Source organism: Puma concolor, chromosome E4 (assembly GCF_028749965.1).
Source record: "Puma concolor isolate L17-30 chromosome E4, mPumCon1.1.hap2, whole genome shotgun sequence".
Taxonomy (NCBI): Eukaryota; Metazoa; Chordata; class Mammalia; order Carnivora; family Felidae; genus Puma; species Puma concolor.
In genome coordinates, this window is record NC_141683.1 from 54,032,062 (window position 1) to 54,051,423 (window position 19,362).

The following is a 19,362-nucleotide window of genomic DNA, read 5'->3' on the forward strand; positions in this document are numbered from 1 at the left end:
AAATAACTGCCCCCTATTGGAGGTATAAAACATAAATTTCGTTTATAATGAGAGGGAACAAATGGAGAGAAGAATCTGTTAGAAGAGGTTTGCTTGACAAAGATGCCATATCTACTTTGTAAAATTACCAAGTGCCATGGGATTAGGAAAGTACTTGCATACCCCCTACGAAGAGCCTCCTTTGTTTCCTTGCTCTCTGGTCCTTTAAATAGTGCCTGGATAATCTCACATGAACTCTCTGGAGCTGTGAATTTATAGATTAAAAACTGCTGATTTAAGACAGCCGTGTGATTAATCAGGGCACCAGAAATACAAGCAAGCAGGCAGGATGATTATTCTAGCAGCTTCATAATTTGGACTCTTCAGTAAGAAAAAAAGAGCTCAAGCCCACTCCTTTACAAAAGTTCTTATTATATCTCAACCTTCATGTCTAAACCTAAATAGAATTCCTTTCTATTTTTAATACCTTTTCAACAAAGTGAAAGCTGAATTTGTACACCAGTTTTTGTCTTTTATCCATCAACACTCTGGTCAAAGACCAATTACACTGCCTGTTAATCTCAAGTGGGATAAACCCTTCTGACTTTTTCCTCACACCTACTCTAAGTGTATTTATCACAAAAATTTGGTGAATGATCTGATTTAGAAGAGGAGGTGCTGCCTGCTTCTCTGGGTGACCTTGGGAAAATCTCTCAGATTCTTTTCCTAGGGAATGTAATATAGTTAATAAAGAACTATGTGATCTGTCTTGCCCACTCAAAACAATTTTGTCAGTTGACTTCTTGACTGAGAGGCAGAACTTATTTGTGAAGTTAAATGTTCAACTCAGTATCACTTATACGTTTACTAAGAATATAAAGGAATTTGACTCGGGTCTTCGTGGGACTTAACCATGAAAACTCCTACACATTAATACAAGTAAAATGCAAATGATGCCACACTATGCCCCGAAGAAACTATAAAGATGTATAAGAAATTATCCTTGATCTCAAGGATCTTACAGGCCAGTAATGACTTGCTACAATTGCTGACACATTTTAAAGGGTTCAATTGAGAAAACAACTGAGAGTACTCACCGTGTACAAGACATGGTAGAAAAATAATAATTATTGCAGTGTCCTAAATAATGTCTCTTAAATATTGTGATTACCAATGAACGCTTGTCTTCATTTTTTAAAATTTTTAATGATTTATTTATTGTTGAGAGAGAAAGCATGAGCAGGAGAGGGGCAGACAGAGAGGGGGGACAGATGATCCGAAGCAGGCTCTCTGCTGGCAGATGTGGGGTTCGAACTTACGAACCACAAGATCATGACTTGAGCCACCAGGCACCCCTTGTCTTCATTTTTTTAAAAAGTGAACAAATTTAACAAGATATAGTAAAGAAGAGTCCTCAGTCCTACCCATCATTCCTCTAATATCAAAGACAATTACTTTCAACTCTAGATGACTTTCCTCCCACACACCTCTATACTCTAGATACCACGCTTCTATTGCTACACCACGTTCTTTTAGTAGGCATTCTCTATTGGTTTTCCTCACCCCACCACAATTAAACACATACATATACAGTCAGCGTCCCATTCCTCATCATCATAGTATAGTGATTAGATAAATAGATGGTGTTTATATTATTAGATGTATATATGTTGACAAAAACTGACCTCCATGCTTTGGAACCAAAATATGATGCAAAGACAGAGTTTGGGATGAAGAGGAAAAGTAGCTTTATTGCTTTGCCAGGCAAAGGAGGTTGCAGCAGGCTAAAGCCTTCAAAACTGCAAGCCCACTGGAGGAAGTGGGGAGGGGGCTTTATAGGGAAATACAGGATCTAGCTGGTCTTGATAGGAACTGTGTACTGCCAGCCTCCTTAGTCGTGTCTTCAGGGTAGGACTGGGTTCCTAAAACAAAAGGCTAAGAAGGGAGAAGGCAAGGTTTGCAGAAGAGAAGGAAAAGGTTACTTAGTTTAAAATAATGCTTCTCGAAGCATTAGTGCAGCCATTTTGATTTTTGTTCAACTTTATGCTTTTAAGGCATTTCAATGGTGATTTCAGAACAGAGTCAACTATCGTCATTTTTTTTTTCCTGCAAATGTTTTGCTTTCCCTGGAGTTAATAATTTTCATGTGTATGTTTGCTTAATTTTCTAACCACTAATTCAATCAGTCTTTCTTCTGGTTGATAAATATTCTATCAGTTTTATCTTGCTAAATATTTCCGTCCCAGGGCCTCTGACCTACTCCAACTTTGACTTGTGGCATAGCTGTTGTCCTAGGATCTCCCTTTGCAAACATCTTGGAGGTTCCTTTCTCTTTTCTCCTAGGATAGGTCTTTTGTTTTGATGGAACCCAACCTTCAATAAGTTCATGAGAAAGGACACCTGGGAAGTAAATTTTTTGAGATCTTGCATGTCTGAAAATGTCTTCTTTCCCTCTACATGCATACTGGATATGGAACTAATACATAAATATACAGAGATATAGAATATAGAAGTAATTTTCCCTGGGAATTTTGAGACAATTTCACCATTGCTTTCTTTTTTTTTTTTTTTTTTTGAAGGTCTAAGAAATTTTATTTTATTTTATTTTATTTAATATATGAAATTTATTGTCAAGTTGGTTTCCATACAACACCCAGTGCTCATCCCAAAAGGTGCCCTCCTCAATACCCATCACCCACCCTCCCCTCCCTCCCGCCCCCCATCAACCCTCAGTTTGTTCTCAGTTTTTAACAGTCTCTTATGCTTTGGCTCTCTCCCACTCTAACCTCTTTTTTTTTTTTTTTCCTTCCCCTCCCCCATGGGTTTCTGTTAAGTTCACCATTGCTTTCTGCTTTCCGGTATTACTACTGAGGACTCAAAAGACATTCTGATTCTTTATCCTTTGTATGAGACCTCTTTTTTCCTTTTTGGAAGTTTGTAGTCTCTTCTCTTCATCTCTTATGTTCTTAAATTTCATAGTAATGTGTCTGGGTGTGGGTCTTTTTTCATCCCTGGTGGCGCATATACACTGAGTGAGATCTTTCAATCTAAAAACTCATGAGTTTCAGTTCCGGGAAATTTTTGTAAATTATCTTCTTAATGCCTCCCCAATTGTTTTCTTATTTCTCTCTGTCTGAAACTCCTATTCTTCAGATGTTGGACCTCTTGACCTTGTTCTCTGGATTTTTTTCTTCTCTTATTTCCTAGCCCTTGGTGTTTTTGCTCTACCCTCTGGATGATTCCTCAACTGGATCTTCCAACTCTTCTGTCGAGATTTTCATCTATGCTACCATAATTCCAAAGAATAATTTTTGCAATCTGAATATTGTTTTTATGTAGCATCTTGTTTCATGAATGTAATATCTTGTATTTAAGTTTTTTCTCTCCTTGCCTCATTGCTATTTCCTCAAATATTCTTCTTTGTATTTATTTATTTGGGATTGTATCTTTCTTTATAAGTTTTCTTCAACTTTCTGTTAATTGTTTGCTCATATTTAAGAGTATGACACTAAAAACTAATTGAAAGCTTTAAGTATCTGGATGGAACTAGAGAGTATCATGCTAAGTGACATAAGTCAGTCAGAGAAAGACAAATACCATATGACTTGACTCATATGTGGAATTTAAGAAAGAAAGGGGGCAAAAAGGGGAGAGAGAAAGGCAAAACAAGAAATCAACTGTTAACAGGGCACCTGGGTGGCTCAGTCGGGTAAGTGTCAGACTTTGGCTCAGGTCATGATCTCATGGTTCGTGGGTTTGAGCCCCGCATCGGGCTCTGTGCTGACAGCTCAGAGCCTGGAGCCTGCTTTAGATTCTCTGTCTCCCCCCCCCCCGCCCTCTTCTCTCTCTGCCCCTCCCCCTCTCATGCTCTCTCTCTCTCTCTCTCCCTGTCTCAAAAATAAATAAACATTAAAAATTAAATTTAAAAAAATAGACTCTTAACTATGGAGAAGAAACTGGTGGTTACTGGAGGGAAGGTGGGTGCAGGGATGGGTGAAGTAGGTGATGGGGATTAAGGAATGCACATGTCATGACACCACTCAATGGTGATGTATGGAAGTGTTGAATCACTGTATTGTACACCTGAAACTAATATAACACTTAAAATTAAATTAAAAACTTTTTAAGTAGAAACCTTTAAGTATATGTCAGTTCTGAGCTTTAGGGCTGGGCTGTTTGTTGAGGGACCCCCAAACTGATATCTTTAGCTTTCTTCATGGGCTGGTCTGATCCTCAGAGAAGGATCTTCCAATCTGACTGCCGATGTCAGCGTCAGACAAGGTAAGAGAACTCAGCATTCAGATACACTCTCATTCCCACATGTCTGGTGTGTTACCCCACGTTCCACTATGACTGATGACCCTCAGACCAGACACTCTCATTTTTACCCTCCCCAAAGAAGGAGTCTCTAGTCTATGGTGGGGGCTGGGAATAGATAACCAGCAGTGTGGAGTAAGAAACAAGATTTAGCTATCTGTTCCATCATTAGCTTTCAACTAATCTTCCGTTTTTAACATTCTCCAACTTTTATTTCCATTTCCAGAGGTGCCTGGTCCTGATAATCCCTGGCATTTTAAGCATTTCTGCAATGGAAATCTGTTTATTTCCCCTACTAGGTTAAGAGCCCACTTTCTCTGGACTCCTCTGAGTAACCACCAACCTGTCTGCTTCATAGCCTATGAAATGTCTTTGATATTGTTTATTCTCATCTTTACTAGCTTGTCAGTTTATGGCCTTAAATTTTTTTTTAACTAAGTTTTAGTGGAATTTCTGAAGGGAGGAAAATTAGATGCATGTGTTTCCTTTTACTGAGAACCCCCAATTTATTTTTTTACCGAGAGACTAGTGAATCAAAGGAATTTAATCAAAACCAGAACCATCATAGAGAAGCTATCAAAAACTAACATAGCTCTCCTCTTGTTCCAGCAGGCCCCAATGAAAAGGAAAAAAATGGCATGTTACTCCAAAAATGGAGTACAAAAATGGAGGCCTATTAAAATATGGGTAGGCTAAAGCATACTACTAATCAATGAAATCTTTTCTTCTGCAATATTAATTTAGACTGCGCTCTTAGTAAAAATTTGTACCTGCTTTTTTATTAATATACTTATTTTTAGAGCAGTTTTAAGTTTATAGAAAAATTGTACAAAAAGAACAGAGAGTTCCAAATATCCCTTATTTTCCCCCACATAGTTTCTCCTATTATTAACATCTTGCATTAGTAGGATACATTGTTACAATTTACAAACCAATATTGATATACTATTAAAGTCCATGGTTTCCTTTAAGGTTTCTTCTTTGTGTTAAACAATGTTTTGGGTTTTGAAAACTGCATGTATCCAACATTATCATGTATCCAACATTGCAGTATAATACAGAATAGTTTCACCACCATAAAAATCCCCTTTGCTCTACCTATTCAATCCTCTTTCACTCTCCCCAAATCACTGGCACCCACTGAGTTTTTTACTGTATCAATAGTTTTGCCTTTTCTACAGTGTCATGTTCTTCACATTATACAGTATGGAGCCTTTCACACTGGCTTTTAACACTTTAAACATTACCAGTAACCTTAACTGTTCAGCTAGAGAAACTTCTTTTTCTGGGTCCCTCTTAAAGCTGAGAACCTTTTGTGTTAACCTGAAAATAGGTCAGAGCAGCATATCCATGTGATACACATTACCTCCCAAATCCAAGGGGGTTCACCAAGGACAGTTGTTTCTTGAACAACAGGGGACTTAGGGGTGCCAAGCCCCCACAGAGTCAAAAATCTTTGTATGACTTTTGACTCCCCCCAAACTTATTACCCTACTATTGACTGGAAGCCTTACCAATAACATAAACAGTCTATTGACACATATTTTGTATTATATATGGTAGTCTTATAATAAAGTAAGCTAGAGAAGAGAAAAAATTAAGAAAATTGTAAGGAAGAAGGGCTCCTGGGTGGCTCAGCCAGTTAAGCATCCGACTTCGGCTCAGGTCATGGTCTCGCGGTTCGTGGATTCGAGCCCCACATTGGGCTCTGTGCTGACAGGTCAGAGCCTGGAGCCTGCTTCAGATCCTGAGTCTCCTTCTCTCTCTGTCCCAACCCTGCTAGTGCTCTGTCTTTCAAAAATAAATAAATGTTAAAAAAAAATTTTTAGGGGTGCATGGGTGGCTCAGTCGGTTGGGCATCTGACTATAACTTAGGTCACGATCTCATGGTTCATGAGTTCAAGCCCTGCATTGGGCTCTGGGCTGACGGCTCAGAGCCTGGAGCCTGCTTCCAATTCTGTGTCACCCTCTTTCTCTGCCCCTCCCCCATTTGCACTCTGTCTCTCTCTGTCGTTCGAAAAATGAATAAATGTTTAAAAAAATTCAAAAAAAATTTTTAAAGAAAATTAAAAGGAAGAGAAAATACGTTAACAATACTGGACTATACTAACTGAAAACAATCCATTTATAAGTGGACCAAGGCAGTTCAAACCCATGTTGTTCAAGGGTCAACTGTCTTGTGTCTCTTTCTTAGTGGTAGAGCAAGTGGCAACCTGATCTTCATTCTAGAGAGAAAATCCCAACTTATCCAGGCTGAAGTGCAAGTAGCTCTGAGCCAGTTGTGCCCAAAGTGTGCTAGATTATAATGTTGTTGAAAGAATAAAGTTTGTTAGAAGAACCACAACAGGACTTTGATGCAAAACAAAGCTACGACCCCTTATGTAAAATTATGTAATATACTGGCACCTGAGTGGCTCAGTTGTTTAAGCATCCAACTGTTGGTTTTGGCTCAGGTCATGACCTCACAGTCGTGGGACTGAGCCCCAATTCGAGCTCCATGCTGGGTGTGCAGCCTGCTTGGAATTCTCTCTCCCTCTCTCCCTCTGTCTCTGTCTGTGTCTCTCTCAAAAAATAAAATAAAATTACATAATATATTATATAAAATATAGTAAAAATTTATATATATATATAATACATATGTATATTTATTTGGTAACAGCCTGTGGCTTACTATTGATCCCTGAGAGATACTCAATGCATGCCCCTGAGATACCTCGTTTTCATCATGAACTTAGTATCGTCTAGCCAGACATAAAGCCAAGCATCAGCACACCATCATCAAGTGGAAACAATGTAAACAAGACTACACCCAAACAGGTGCCAAAGTCACAAAGAAATTATACATGCAGTGGCTTACACTCCACATGCTTTTTTTCTGACTTCTCTATTGGACCTCCCACATCCTACTTCTGTGACCTCATGGATACATCCTTAAGATCACTTGCCTCAAGAGAAAAAAAAATCCAACCAAATTTATAGAAAGCTCTGCACAGTATGGTAGCTCTCACTCTAAATGAACTTCTGTGACATTCAACTCCATTTAGACGAATGCTGAAGGACAGTGCAAAAGAGATATCCTTCTCGTGGGAAAAATTTCAAGAACTATAAGTCAGTGGGTATTCTGTTTCTTGCAACTGAAAATATCCTACATGATATGAATTTTCCATACAACATTACTTTAGGCTAATGAATTCTGTGAGTCAACAGTTTGACACTCATTCAATTTACAGATCTTGTCTTGCACCCTCCCACCCAGAAGCAGTTGGTGCAAACCCTAAAGAACAGTGACATGGCTACTGAAAACTCAGTTACACTGCCAGCTAGGGGATCATGCTATATTGAGATGGGAAGCGGGGGTGTGGTCCTGCCCGATGAAGTAAATGCTCTATACCCTTGGCAAATATATGGTACACTTTCTCCTCTCCAAGAAACAAAGGAATGAAAATGGGGTTATGCCTCCCACAGATTAACCAAATGGCCCGTGCACAAAGTGTTTTATTTCCTGTCCTGATGACTTGGGGCTCTATTAGTTTAGCAATTTGAATAAATAAGGTAAAAGTACATCCATCAAGGACACAATAACTTTGTGGAGTAGACAGGTAGAAATGTCTTTTAAGCAGGATCACAATTCAGATGAGAAAACAGGACTGGAGACAGCAGTTTGAGACTCACCAGGTACCAGATGTGAAGGTGTAAGAGTACATTAATCTAGACTGAAGACTGAGCAGCCAACCAAAACCTGTGCCTTGGGAAATCCTGCAGTCGGAGGTTGGAGGAGTGGAGAACAGGCTGATGCGGTATCGATAAAAATCAATGAAGCATTTCTAGCTTTAAATGGTACTTGGGGGGCGCCTGGGTGGCGCAGTCGGTTAAGCGTCCGACTTCAGCCAGGTCACGATCTCGCGGTCCGTGAGTTCGAGCCCCGCGTCAGGCTCTGGGCTGATGGCTCGGAGCCTGGAGCCTGTTTCCGATTCTGTGTCTCCCTCTCTCTCTGCCCCTCCCCCGTTCATGCTCTGTCTCTCTCTGTCCCCAAAATAAATAAACGTTGAAAAAAAAAAATTAAAAAAAAAAATAAAAAAAAAAAAATAAATGGTACTTGGCCAGCAGCCCCTGATTCAGCCTCTCCCGACTGCTGCCTGAAACACATAAAAAGACAAAGAGAAATTATAAAAGTCATACCAATGCAGATCACAAAAACTGACAAGCCTCTTACTGCCAGGAGGAAGACTCCAACTTATAAGGCTGATGAAGTTGGATTCAGAAAAACAATCGGTGGCCCATTCATGCTCTGCATCATTACACAGAGCAGATCTACCCATCTGAAAGAAGACAGGGAGTCTGAGCATCCTTCCCCTGCTGTCAGCTTGCTGACTCAGAACGTCAGGGTCCATGCAGAGCTGCAGATTGACTGAGCAGCTGGTCCTTCTGTGGAGCCATATCTTTTTGGTTATGGTACTGTTGGAGGCTATCATCTTCCTGCATGCATCTGGAGACTGCAACTTCCAAAAGTTTGTAGGGAAGGATGGGGTGGGGATGGAGAGCAGGTGCTAGTTCATCTGTCCTGGCAGATTTGTCCCTGTGAACAAAGTCTATAGGCAGAGTGTTGGTCACATGCTTGCAGAGCTGATGATAGATCAGGAATTCCATTGGTTTGGTTTGTCAGAGAACCAACTAGTTCCTGTATCTCAGGTAGTGACATTTGGACCACAATGTCCTATCACAGTATAGCAAGGCCATGGAAGACAAAAATCACTGGGAATTACTGTGGACATGGGTGTATTAATCTGGCCTCTAGTTAGAAATCTGAGAGTGGAACGAAAGGAAATCCATATTTCCTGCCTGGGTGTATGACAGATATGTTGGATATAGGTGGGAATATAAAGTGGGAAAAATACCCAAACTAACCTAAGGTCTTAATTCCCTCCAAATCTAGCACTATGAAAAGGTATCACATGCTTGTGTGTTTAATTTCTTCATGTTAACATCCCTGGCTCTGTCTCTAGAACCTACTAGCTAAGGTCAGTCTTGCCTGAAAATACTTGAAAAAGATCCAGTTCTTGAGTTCATTTTCCCCCACAGATTTCATGTTTCAGATTATTGTTTGTTTCTCAAGGCTCCCTAACAAGGCTCGTAGACAGGGCTCCCCTTTGCTCCCTCCCCACAACTGTTGGCCAGTTCTGCCTACAGGCACACAACCTGCCCCCAATCCTGATCCACATTGGGCACCCAAACCCTCTTCTTGCCCAAGAAAGATATGTAAAATAATATAGATAAGGGAGAAGTAACATAATCCAGAAGATTTACCTACCTCTGAAAGTGATTTTCATTTAGAAATCTGTTTGACATCCTAAATAAGAAAGCGAGAAGTTATGGCCTGTACAAAAGAGAATCAGAAGGAACAAAAGAAGAGAAGATGAGATAAAACCCAAACTGAGAGGGGTACTTGGGTGGCTCAGTCAGTTAAGTGTCCGACTTCGGCTCAGGTCATGATCTCACGGTTCATGGGTTCGAGCTCCGCTTCAGGCTCTGTGCTGGCAGCTCAGAGCCTGGATCCTGCTTCGGATTCTGCCTCTCCCTCTCTCTCTGCCCCTCCCCTGCTCACACTCTGTCTCTCTCAAAAATAAATAAAACATTAAAAGTTAAAAAAAAAAAACCCAAACTGAGGATTACAAGTATGTCTGAGGAGTAACCCAAAAGAATTTGGACAAAGTAATAGTAAATCAAAGACAAACTGATAAAAAAATGTTTGGACCTAAAAGAAGATTTTAAAATAGAGAAAAACAGTGGCAACTGGGTGGCTCAGTTGGTTAAGCATCCAACTTGGACTCAGGTCATGATCTCGTAGTGCATGAGCCCGAGCCCCAGGTCAGGCTCTGTGCTGACAGCTCAGACCCCGGAGCCTGCTTCAGATTCTGTGTCTCCCTCTCTCTGTGCCCCCTTTACCCACTGACACTCTGTCTCTCTCTTTCTCGAAAATAAATAAACACTAAAAAAATAATAAATATTAGTAAAATAAAATAGAAACATTACAAAATAAATGGGGAAAGCTACCACTTCTAACGTTTATTTATTTTTGAGACAGAGAGAGACACAGCATGAACGGGGGAGGGGCAGAGAGAGAGGGAGACACAGAATCGGAAGCAGGCTCCAGGCTCTGAGCCATCAGCCCAGAGCCCGACGCGGGGCTCAAACTCACGGACCGTGAGATCGTGACCTGAGCCGAAGTCGGACGCTCAACCGACTGAGCCACCCAGGTGCCCCAACCACTTCTAGACATATCTGGTGGGAGATGGGAATGAGATGAAAATAATTTTATAAGCATTCAGACAGACTAAGACAGATCATTTATAAATGACCAAACATCAGGTAGTCTTCATTTAGAGCTTCCACTGTAACAGAGTTTGTAACAGAGTTTGGAGGGATAAAATTTGAAATCCAAGCTATTGTTTAAGTGTGAACCAAGTGTGAAGCAACGTGTTTAGGAGTGATGGCAAGAGAAAAACATGAGAGGCTTCAGAATAGAACAACGTTCATATTCTCTCCCTTAAAGAAATCTTGAGTATATATTCAACTAATAATGAAATCAAAATAAAAGTTCCAGATGAGGAAGTTGTGCTGTAAAATATGGGCAGTGGACATTAAAGCCCATTAAACATTATTTATTCATTCATTCAATTCACAGATATTTATTGACTTGCTATTTACTTGCTAAGCATTGGGAATGCAGCAGTGAACAACAAGACTTGTCTTGGAGCTACGGGGAAATAAACTCAACAAGTAACTATAATCAAGTGTGTGCTATAAGGCATGGAAGTAAGGGGAATTGGCCTTAATTTTAGGGATCAAAGATGACAGACCAAGGGAAGTGAAATTTTAGCTGAAACCTAAAAGTTGCTGGGAATTAGCCAGGCAAACAAAAAGAGGTAAGGGAATGTTTTAGACAAAGTGAAGAGCTCTTATAAGAAGCAATAAGGGACATTTACAGAATACAAACATGTTCACTGTGGCTGGAGATTAGAGATCAGGCTACAGAGGTGGTCAGGGGCTAGATCATGACTATAAGCTTTGCTAAGGGGTTTGGTTTTTATCCTAAAGGTAAGTCAAGGGATATTATGGAAGAGTTTAACAGGGAAAAGATGATCAGCTTTGAGGGTCAGAAAATTTTTTTTTTCTGTGTAGATAAAGGATTGGACTGTAGTGTAGATAAATGAGGGGGTTTGACAGATATTTAGGAGAAAGAATCAACAGAATGATTGGACACTGCAGGTGAGGGAGAGGAGAGTTAAGAGTGATTACTAGTTTCTAGCAGGGGCTACTGGGTGATTCTGTTTCTGAGAGTGGAGATACTGGAGGATTAGTTTTGGGGGAAAGTTCAATTTGGGACATTTTAAGTTTAAGGAATCTAGGAATCATTCAAGTGGTGTTTCATGTAGGGAACAGGGTGCATGAACCTGTAGCTAAGGGAAAAGGTCTGTCCCAATGTTCACATTTTGGAGTTGAAAAACAGTTGTCAAAAAGATTAGCACAAGAATGTTTATTGTAGCTTTATCCATAATAGCCCCAAACTTGAAACAACCCAAATGTTCATCCCAAGGAGAATGAATGCACTCATTGTAGTGTGTTCCTACATGGAATACGATGCAGCAATAACAAATAATGAACTGCTGATATACATAATAAAATGGATTATTTCAAATGAAGCCAGGCACAAAACACTACATACTTTGTTATTCCATCCATATGAAGATTAAGAATATGTAAAACTGGGGTACCTGGGTGGCTCAGTTTGTTGGGTGTCCGACTTCGGCTCAGATCATGATCTCACAGCTCTTGAGTTTGAGTGCCACGTTGGGCTCTGTGCTGATGGCTCAGAGCCTGGAGCCTGCTTCAGATTCTGTGTCTCCCTCTCTCTCTGCCCACCCCCCAGCTCATGCTCTGTCTCTCGCTGTCTCAAAAATAAATAAATGTTAAAAAAAATTTAAAAAAAAAGAATATGTAAAACTAATCTATAGTGATAAAAATCAGAACAATCATTGCCTGGGATTTCTGGACAGAAAGGGGAGTAGGGGAGAGGGATGAGGAGCTTAAACAGAAAGTGGCTGGAGTGAACTTGCTGCGTTGATAGAATCATCTTGTGTTTGTCTTGACTGGAGTGTTTTTTACATGGAAATGTACATTTGTCTTAACTGATCAAGTTACAAACATATGATCTATACATCTTACTGTATGTAAATTATGCCTCAATAAGTTAATTTGAAAAATAAGTTGTGTAAAATCTTCATAAAATTTTAGTGAAATTTTCAAAAGTAATTCTTTTCAAATTGACATTTCTAATTTGCTGAGAAAATGAAAACACTCAGAAGAGAATTTCTACAAGTTCCTAACATTACCATATCTGCCCACCCTACATCTGTGCCCAGAGACTGTCTTTCCTCCTGTTCCTAAAAATGAACTGTCTGGGCTCCTAAAGCCAACCCCTCCATTTGAGCGCTGGATGCCATTGCAGCTCATCATACTTCATCAAGGACATTAGTAATTGTCCCCTCACCCTCTTGCACATCAATTCTTCCATCTCAACTGGATCATTCACATGAGCATAGAAACATGCTGTGAAACATCCTATCCTGAGTGACAGAATCTTCCTTCGGCTTCCACTTCATTCTTCTACTCTTGTTATAACAAAGCTCTTCAGAAGCATTGCCTACATTCTGTTTACAGGTTCTTTCCACGTCTTTTCTTAAACTTACTCCAATCACAGTATTCCCCCATCATTCAATTCAAACTGCCTGTCAAGATCAGCAATAAACTTTATGTGGCCAAAGCCAATGGTTAATTCTCAGTTCATTGATCTCTCTTTTCTCCTTGAAACACACTCTTCGCTTGCATGTAGGAATCAGGTTTCCCCTTACCTCTTGGTCATTCCGTCTTTGCTGGTTCATCTTCCTCAATCAGATCTCTAAAAGTTGGGTTTGGCCCTTGCACCTCTTTTCTTCCCTATCTGTACTCATTTTTTTGGTAAGTGGCCACATCCAATCTTATGGCTTAAATATAATTTATATGTGGACAATACCCAAAATTTGAACACACCTACCTCCTCAAGATCCACATCAAATATCCTACCAAAGCTTCAGCCACGACAATAACTAATTTCCCATATAGCTCAGAAGAAAAATTGCAGTATCTATTGAAGGTGAGGAAATACACAGTAAATCTAACAGTTAAAGGACAACTTGTATTGTCAAAAATCTGTGAAGCATATTTAGAGTATATTCTAGAGGTCATCCAAAGGAAAAACAATAAGGTTGGGTCTGGCCAAAGTCATTAATAGAGGTGCTATATAGGATTAATATAGGATTGGAGATTTAATATGTTTGTTCAGTCCCTGGGTGCGACTAATATTTTGCTTGATTGGTAGTGGACCTGGCTTCAATGGCGGCCCATAGTAAGTGAAACTGAAATGCAAGACTGAATTGGTATATCATAAAAATTAAACCTAAGGTTTAGGGAAATGGATATATTAAGGCAGAGATTCTCAGTCACACACTAACCTCCTGGGCACCTAGGTAGCATTCCTTTCACCAAAACATTAATAAATTATTAAATAGGAAAGATTTAATCAGTCAACAAATGCCTTGGTGATAGGATCTTCATTATCCTTGAAAAACCCTGTATTGATTGTCCTCTGCAGGCAATGTTGATTGTAGGAAATGTTGCCATGAACTTGGGAATTTTTGATTTCCATAGAATAGTAAGATAGCAGGGGAGGTGAATGGAGGAGCTCAAATGGCAGCATTTAACCATTGGAGACCAGATAGATACAATCACCATATTAAGCTGCAGAGAGGTAGTGTTAATTCTTTTTAACACAAGACATTTGTGGTAGTAATTAATAATTACGAGATTCCTGAGAATAAAATACATGGGCAATTTCTCAAAGCTTTGCTTGACAAAAATTGTAGATCTTCAGAGTGGCATTTATGCCATCATTTAAAAGAATACATTTATAAACATTTCACTAAAATGTGATGTATTAATACACACAGTATTAAGAGTTTTAAGGATTTTACATTTTGAATTTTGAATTTATACTTCTAAAATAGTTTAAAATATTCAAAGATGATCACTATACACAATTACTGAAAAAGGCAGGACACAAAACGGTATGCACAATATTATGCAGATCCTATTAAATCCACACACACACACACACACACACACACACACACGTGTGTGTGTGTGAGTGTGTTATTTTTTTTTAAAGACTTAAAAGGACTTCTGTTTTCAGCCAAGATGGAGCAAAGAGACTTGATTTACCCTCCCACCTAACATCCTACTAAAGAATGAATGGGCTAACCAAGCAGTTAAAGAGGAAATTAAAAAGTATATGGAAGTCCATGAAAATGATAGCACCACAACCCAAAACCTCTGGGACACAGCAAAGGTGGTCATAAGAGGAAAGTAAATAGCAAGAAAAAGAAAAGAAACAAAAAAGAGAAAGAAGAAAAAGAAAAAGGAAATCATTTGAAAAACTGAAAAAGTGAATACACTGAAGTAGACTAAAATAAAATGATGAAAGTAAAATAGAATTTGAAAAAATTTAAACAAAAGTAAAAAATATAGTAAGAAAATTAAATAAAAATATTTTAATAGAAATTGAAAATAAAAATGTTTTTCTCTTTCTGTATTCAAGAAAAAGAAAAGAAGTGAAAAAGAGAAAAAAAAAGAAAGAAAATTGAATAGATGGACCTGCTAACAGATTGAAATAGGACTGAAATTACTTTGTTTTCCCCTAGAAGTCAGACTATGAAGTGCTTTATAGTCCATAAACTAAGCCAGCGGTGAGACATGTGTTCTTGAAGAGCGAGGTTGGCCCAGTTGGGTGGGGCTCAGTGTAACGGCTCTGTTCTCCACTAGATGGCGCTGATAGCCTACTGGGGTGGAGCATTGTGGCGCTCGTAGGTGCGTATGCGCATGCGCGGGAGCCGTGAAAATGGCGTCACCCAGCTACCTAGTCTCTAGTATCGGAACTCTGTTCTCCCGGATCAGCAATCGCACACCCGTCCTCTGATTTCAGCTCTCGCCCACTCCCTGCTTTTTCACTGTCTGTGGCCAGGTCCCAGCAGTACCTCTCTCCGGAGTTTTGTCTCAGGTGCGCCTGTTTTCCCCAGCCCCTTACTTCTGAAGGACTGCGGCTTTGACCCGTTCTGCCCCTCTGTGGGAGGGTCTCACTGAGCAACCCCGAATGCCGGCTGTACCCAGGAATGCTTGCTGGACCCTGCTGCTGCCGGTGCTCTGAGACTGCGGTCAGGTGCCAGCCTGCCCCAGAAAAAGTTTGCGAGACAGTGAGCAGCAGCATTTTAGGGATTGTGGAAAATCACAACACACGTCTGGCACCAGGCTTCACCCTTAAGGACCTTGCCCCAGCACCAGCGAATGTGGCCGCCTTCTGGCGTCTGCTGGGACCAGGGGGCTTCAACAGTCTCTACCAAATGGGCTTCCAGCAGTGGAACCTCTTTTCCCCGTGTGGTCCGAGAACCTCCTGGACCCCGCTCTGTTCCTGGGTATTCGCCCTTCCCACCAGAGCACCACGAGGTACGGAGCTGCAGAGTTGCAGCCTTTGCACTCCCCTTGTTTACAGTCTTAATGGAATTTAAATCCTTTCCTTTCTCCTTTCTCCCTTCTTAATTTAGTCCCTGCAGCCGTTTCCAGTTTTCCACTTTCTCTCCAGCTGCTTTTGGGGAGGGGTGCTTTTCCCGTATTCTCCCTCCCTCCCCAGTCTCTGTCCTCTCTCCACCTGCGAAAGCAGTTCCCTAGCTTCCGCGGCTTCTCGTTCCCCAAATTCACCTCTCCGTGCCACGTACCTGCTGAGTTCTGTGGTTCAGGTTGTGCAGATTGTTGTATTAATCCTCCAATAAGTTTCCTAGGTGTGCAGGATGGTTTAGTGTTGGTCTGGCTGTATTTCATGGATGCGGGACACACAAAAAACTTCCATGCTGTTCTGCCATCTTCACAAAGGTGAAAAATTATAATTCATGGGGGCATTGCCCCAGCAGTGGGATAAAAATTAGCTCTGTATTAAAGATTACTCTGGTCTCACTTAACAAAGTTAAAAGCAAGCTTTGAAAGGATACAAATTTTTTTTAAGTTTCTTTATTTTGAGAAGGGGGGGAGGGACAGAGAGAGTGGAGACAGAGAATCCCAAGCAGGCTTTTGGCTGACAGCACAGAGCCAAATGTGGGGCTCGGTCCCACTACCCAGGGATCATGACCTGAGCTGAATCAAGAGTTGGACGCTCAACTGACAGAGCCACCCTGGTGCCACTCTCATAATCTTTTCTTAATCTCAGGTCTGAAATTCAACAATGATGTGCCTTGATGTGGGTTTTTAAAATTTGTTGTGCTGAGTACAAAATGAGTTTCATTCAGTCCTAAAACTTGTCTTTCAGCTATAGGAAATTTCGTGTATGACTTCTTCAGTAATTTCCTATACACTTATGTTAAATTACATTTTTTAGTAGGATTTTTTTTCTGTTACCTATTTGTCTCAGTTTTCTCCAAGTTCCTTTTGACTATTTCTATTGGTCTCTTCCATGTTAAAAACTTTTCTCAAGTGTCTGATGATTCTCAGCTGCTTATTTATATTTGAAGTGAAATCTCCTTCAGGTATTCCAATTACAGATATCCTAGACTGTTTAATATTGTCTCACAGCTGACTCTCTGCTCTTTTACAGTCTTTTTGTTTTTTTAATCTGGACATATATACAGAAGATTGTTTTATTTTTTTTATTTTTAATTTTTTTTAATGTTTATACATTTTTGAAAGACAGAGAGAGAAAGAACATGAGTCAGATAGGGGCAGAGAGAGAGGGAGACACAGAATCTGAAGCAGGCTCCAGGCTCTGAGCTGTCAGCACAGAGCCCGATGTGGGGCTTGAACCCACGAACCATTGAGATCATGACCTGAGCCAAAGTTAGACACTCAAGTGACTGAGCCACCGAGGCACCCCATTGTTACAATTTTGGGGGGCTCTGTTCTGAATATAGTGACTTAAAAATATTTTTATTCCCTCTTCAGGCTCTGTGCTGATAGCTCAGAGCCTGCTTGGGACTCTCTATCTCCTCTCTCTGCCCCTCCCCCAAAAAAAATAAATAAATAAACTTAAAAAAATTAAAAAGATTGTGAGAGCTCTTAGACAGAAAATAATAATGGGGCACCTGGGTGGCTCGGTTGGTTGACTATCCAATTCTAGATTTTGGCTCAGGTCATTATCTCATGGTCATGAGATTGAGCCCTACATTGGGCTCTAAGTTGAGCATGGAGCCTGCTTTAGACTCTCTCTCTCTCTCTCTCTCTCTCTCTCTGTCTCTCTCTTTCTCTCTCTCTTTCTCCCGCTGCCCCTGTCCCCTGCTTGCACTCTCTCTCCCTAAAATAAAAGGAAGAAAGAAAGAAAGAAGAAAGAGTCACATGCAAAGGGTGAATAACCAGAAAATTTTCAGACTTTTCAACAGCAATAATCAAAGCTAGAAAACATAAAGCAAAAACAACAATATGAGAGAATATGATTTATAACCTAGAATTGAATCCTCACCAAATCATCAGTCATGTGTAAGGGTAAAATTAAGACATTTTTAGATGAGGTATTTAAAAAAAAATCACTTCTGATGCGCCCTTTCTCAAGAAGATGCTAGAGAATGTGTCACCAATAAGAAAGGATGAACTAAATGGCACACTCAAACTGAAGAGAGTTTAATAAAGGGACCGTTTTAGAGGGTGTGGACAGGGTTTTGGGAAAGCAATAAGGGGTAGTGCAGCACTCTGAGCCTATTAACACCGTTAGGCCTAAAGGGGCAAAATGAGAGCGGGGTTACTGGAATCTGGAGACAATGCCTATGAAGAGGGCCACCTGTCAGGAGCTGTGGCTCTAAACATAGGGCAGGAGTCAGGAGAATAAATACCTCGTCTTCACTTTCTTCCCTCCCTCAGACTTAGTGTTGTGTCTCCCACTGACCAAACCCAATCAAAGGCCAAAAAGAATCATGTCAGCATCTTAGGGAAGGCACACAGCAGAGTGGAGAAAAGAGTACAGGAGTTAAGGAGGAAAGAGGGGCAACGGAACTATATCCAGGACAGAGGGAGCTAGAGGACCCAGGAAACAGAGTCCAGTAAAGCACCCAGGCAAAGAGATTTCTCAACTAGATGGAGCAAACAGTCACCTTGGATGACTACTATACGGCAGAACCCAGATTGGAACAAGACCTTGGAGAATTACAGGATGATTATCTTAAGATGTAAAGAAACCAGTGGCTTTCCTGATACATATAATGCTCTGAGAGGATATTTAAATTCTTCCTAAGAGTTGGGAGGAAAACTTGTCATAATCATGTAGCAAACTAAGTGAAGGCACCAGGCAACTATTAACTGAGGGAAAATAAAAACTAGCACCAAAAAGGAAAAATAAGGGGCGCCTGGGTGGCTCAGTCAGTTAAGCATCCAACTCTTGATTTCGGCTCAGGTCATGATCTCAGGCTTCGTGAGTTTGAGCCCCACCATCAGGCTCTGCACCAACAGTGTGGAGCCTGCTTGGGATTCTCTCTCTCTCTCTTTCCCTCTCGCCCTCTCTCTGTTCCTCCCTGGCTTGTGCTCTCTCTGTCTCTCTCAAAATAAATAAATAAAAAAAGAAAGAAAAAGAAGAGCCTTCATACTTAGTTGAACTGTGAGTAGTGTGTATATAAAAGTCATAATAACAAATACTAAGTATTCATCTAACAACATGACTAGACGAGGGGGGATGGAGAGAAGGGAAGTAGAAGTGTATACGTGCCTATGAATGTGGGGTGGAAATATTAAGAAATGCTCTATAGGCATGTTACTTAGAAATATGAGCTTAATCCCAGAGCAGCCAGATGCAAGACTTGAAAGCAGTGACTGCTAGGAAATGGAGGGAGGGGGCAGTTTGGGGGGAGAGATGGGACCAAGGATTGCATTCTTCTTTTTCTTTTTTTTTAAGTTTATTTATTTACTTTGAGAAAGAAAGTGTGGGTGTGTGCATTTGTGCAAGAAGGGGCA

The 19,362-nt window shown here is 40.4% G+C and overlaps 1 long non-coding RNA gene across 1 annotated transcript in view; it reads right to left on the reverse strand.

Annotated features, from left to right (window-relative positions):
- Positions 1-8,382: 8,382 nt before the first annotated feature.
- The window catches only part of LOC147572680 (uncharacterized), a 35,488-nt gene continuing 24,508 nt past the window's right edge, over positions 8,383-19,362 (reverse strand). Inside the window, exons 2-3 of the long non-coding RNA XR_015245877.1 lie at positions 9,605-9,643; positions 8,383-8,432 (exon numbers count right to left, since the gene is read on the reverse strand). This is a non-coding gene — a long non-coding RNA (uncharacterized LOC147572680). The remainder of the gene's footprint in view (positions 8,433-9,604; positions 9,644-19,362) is intronic.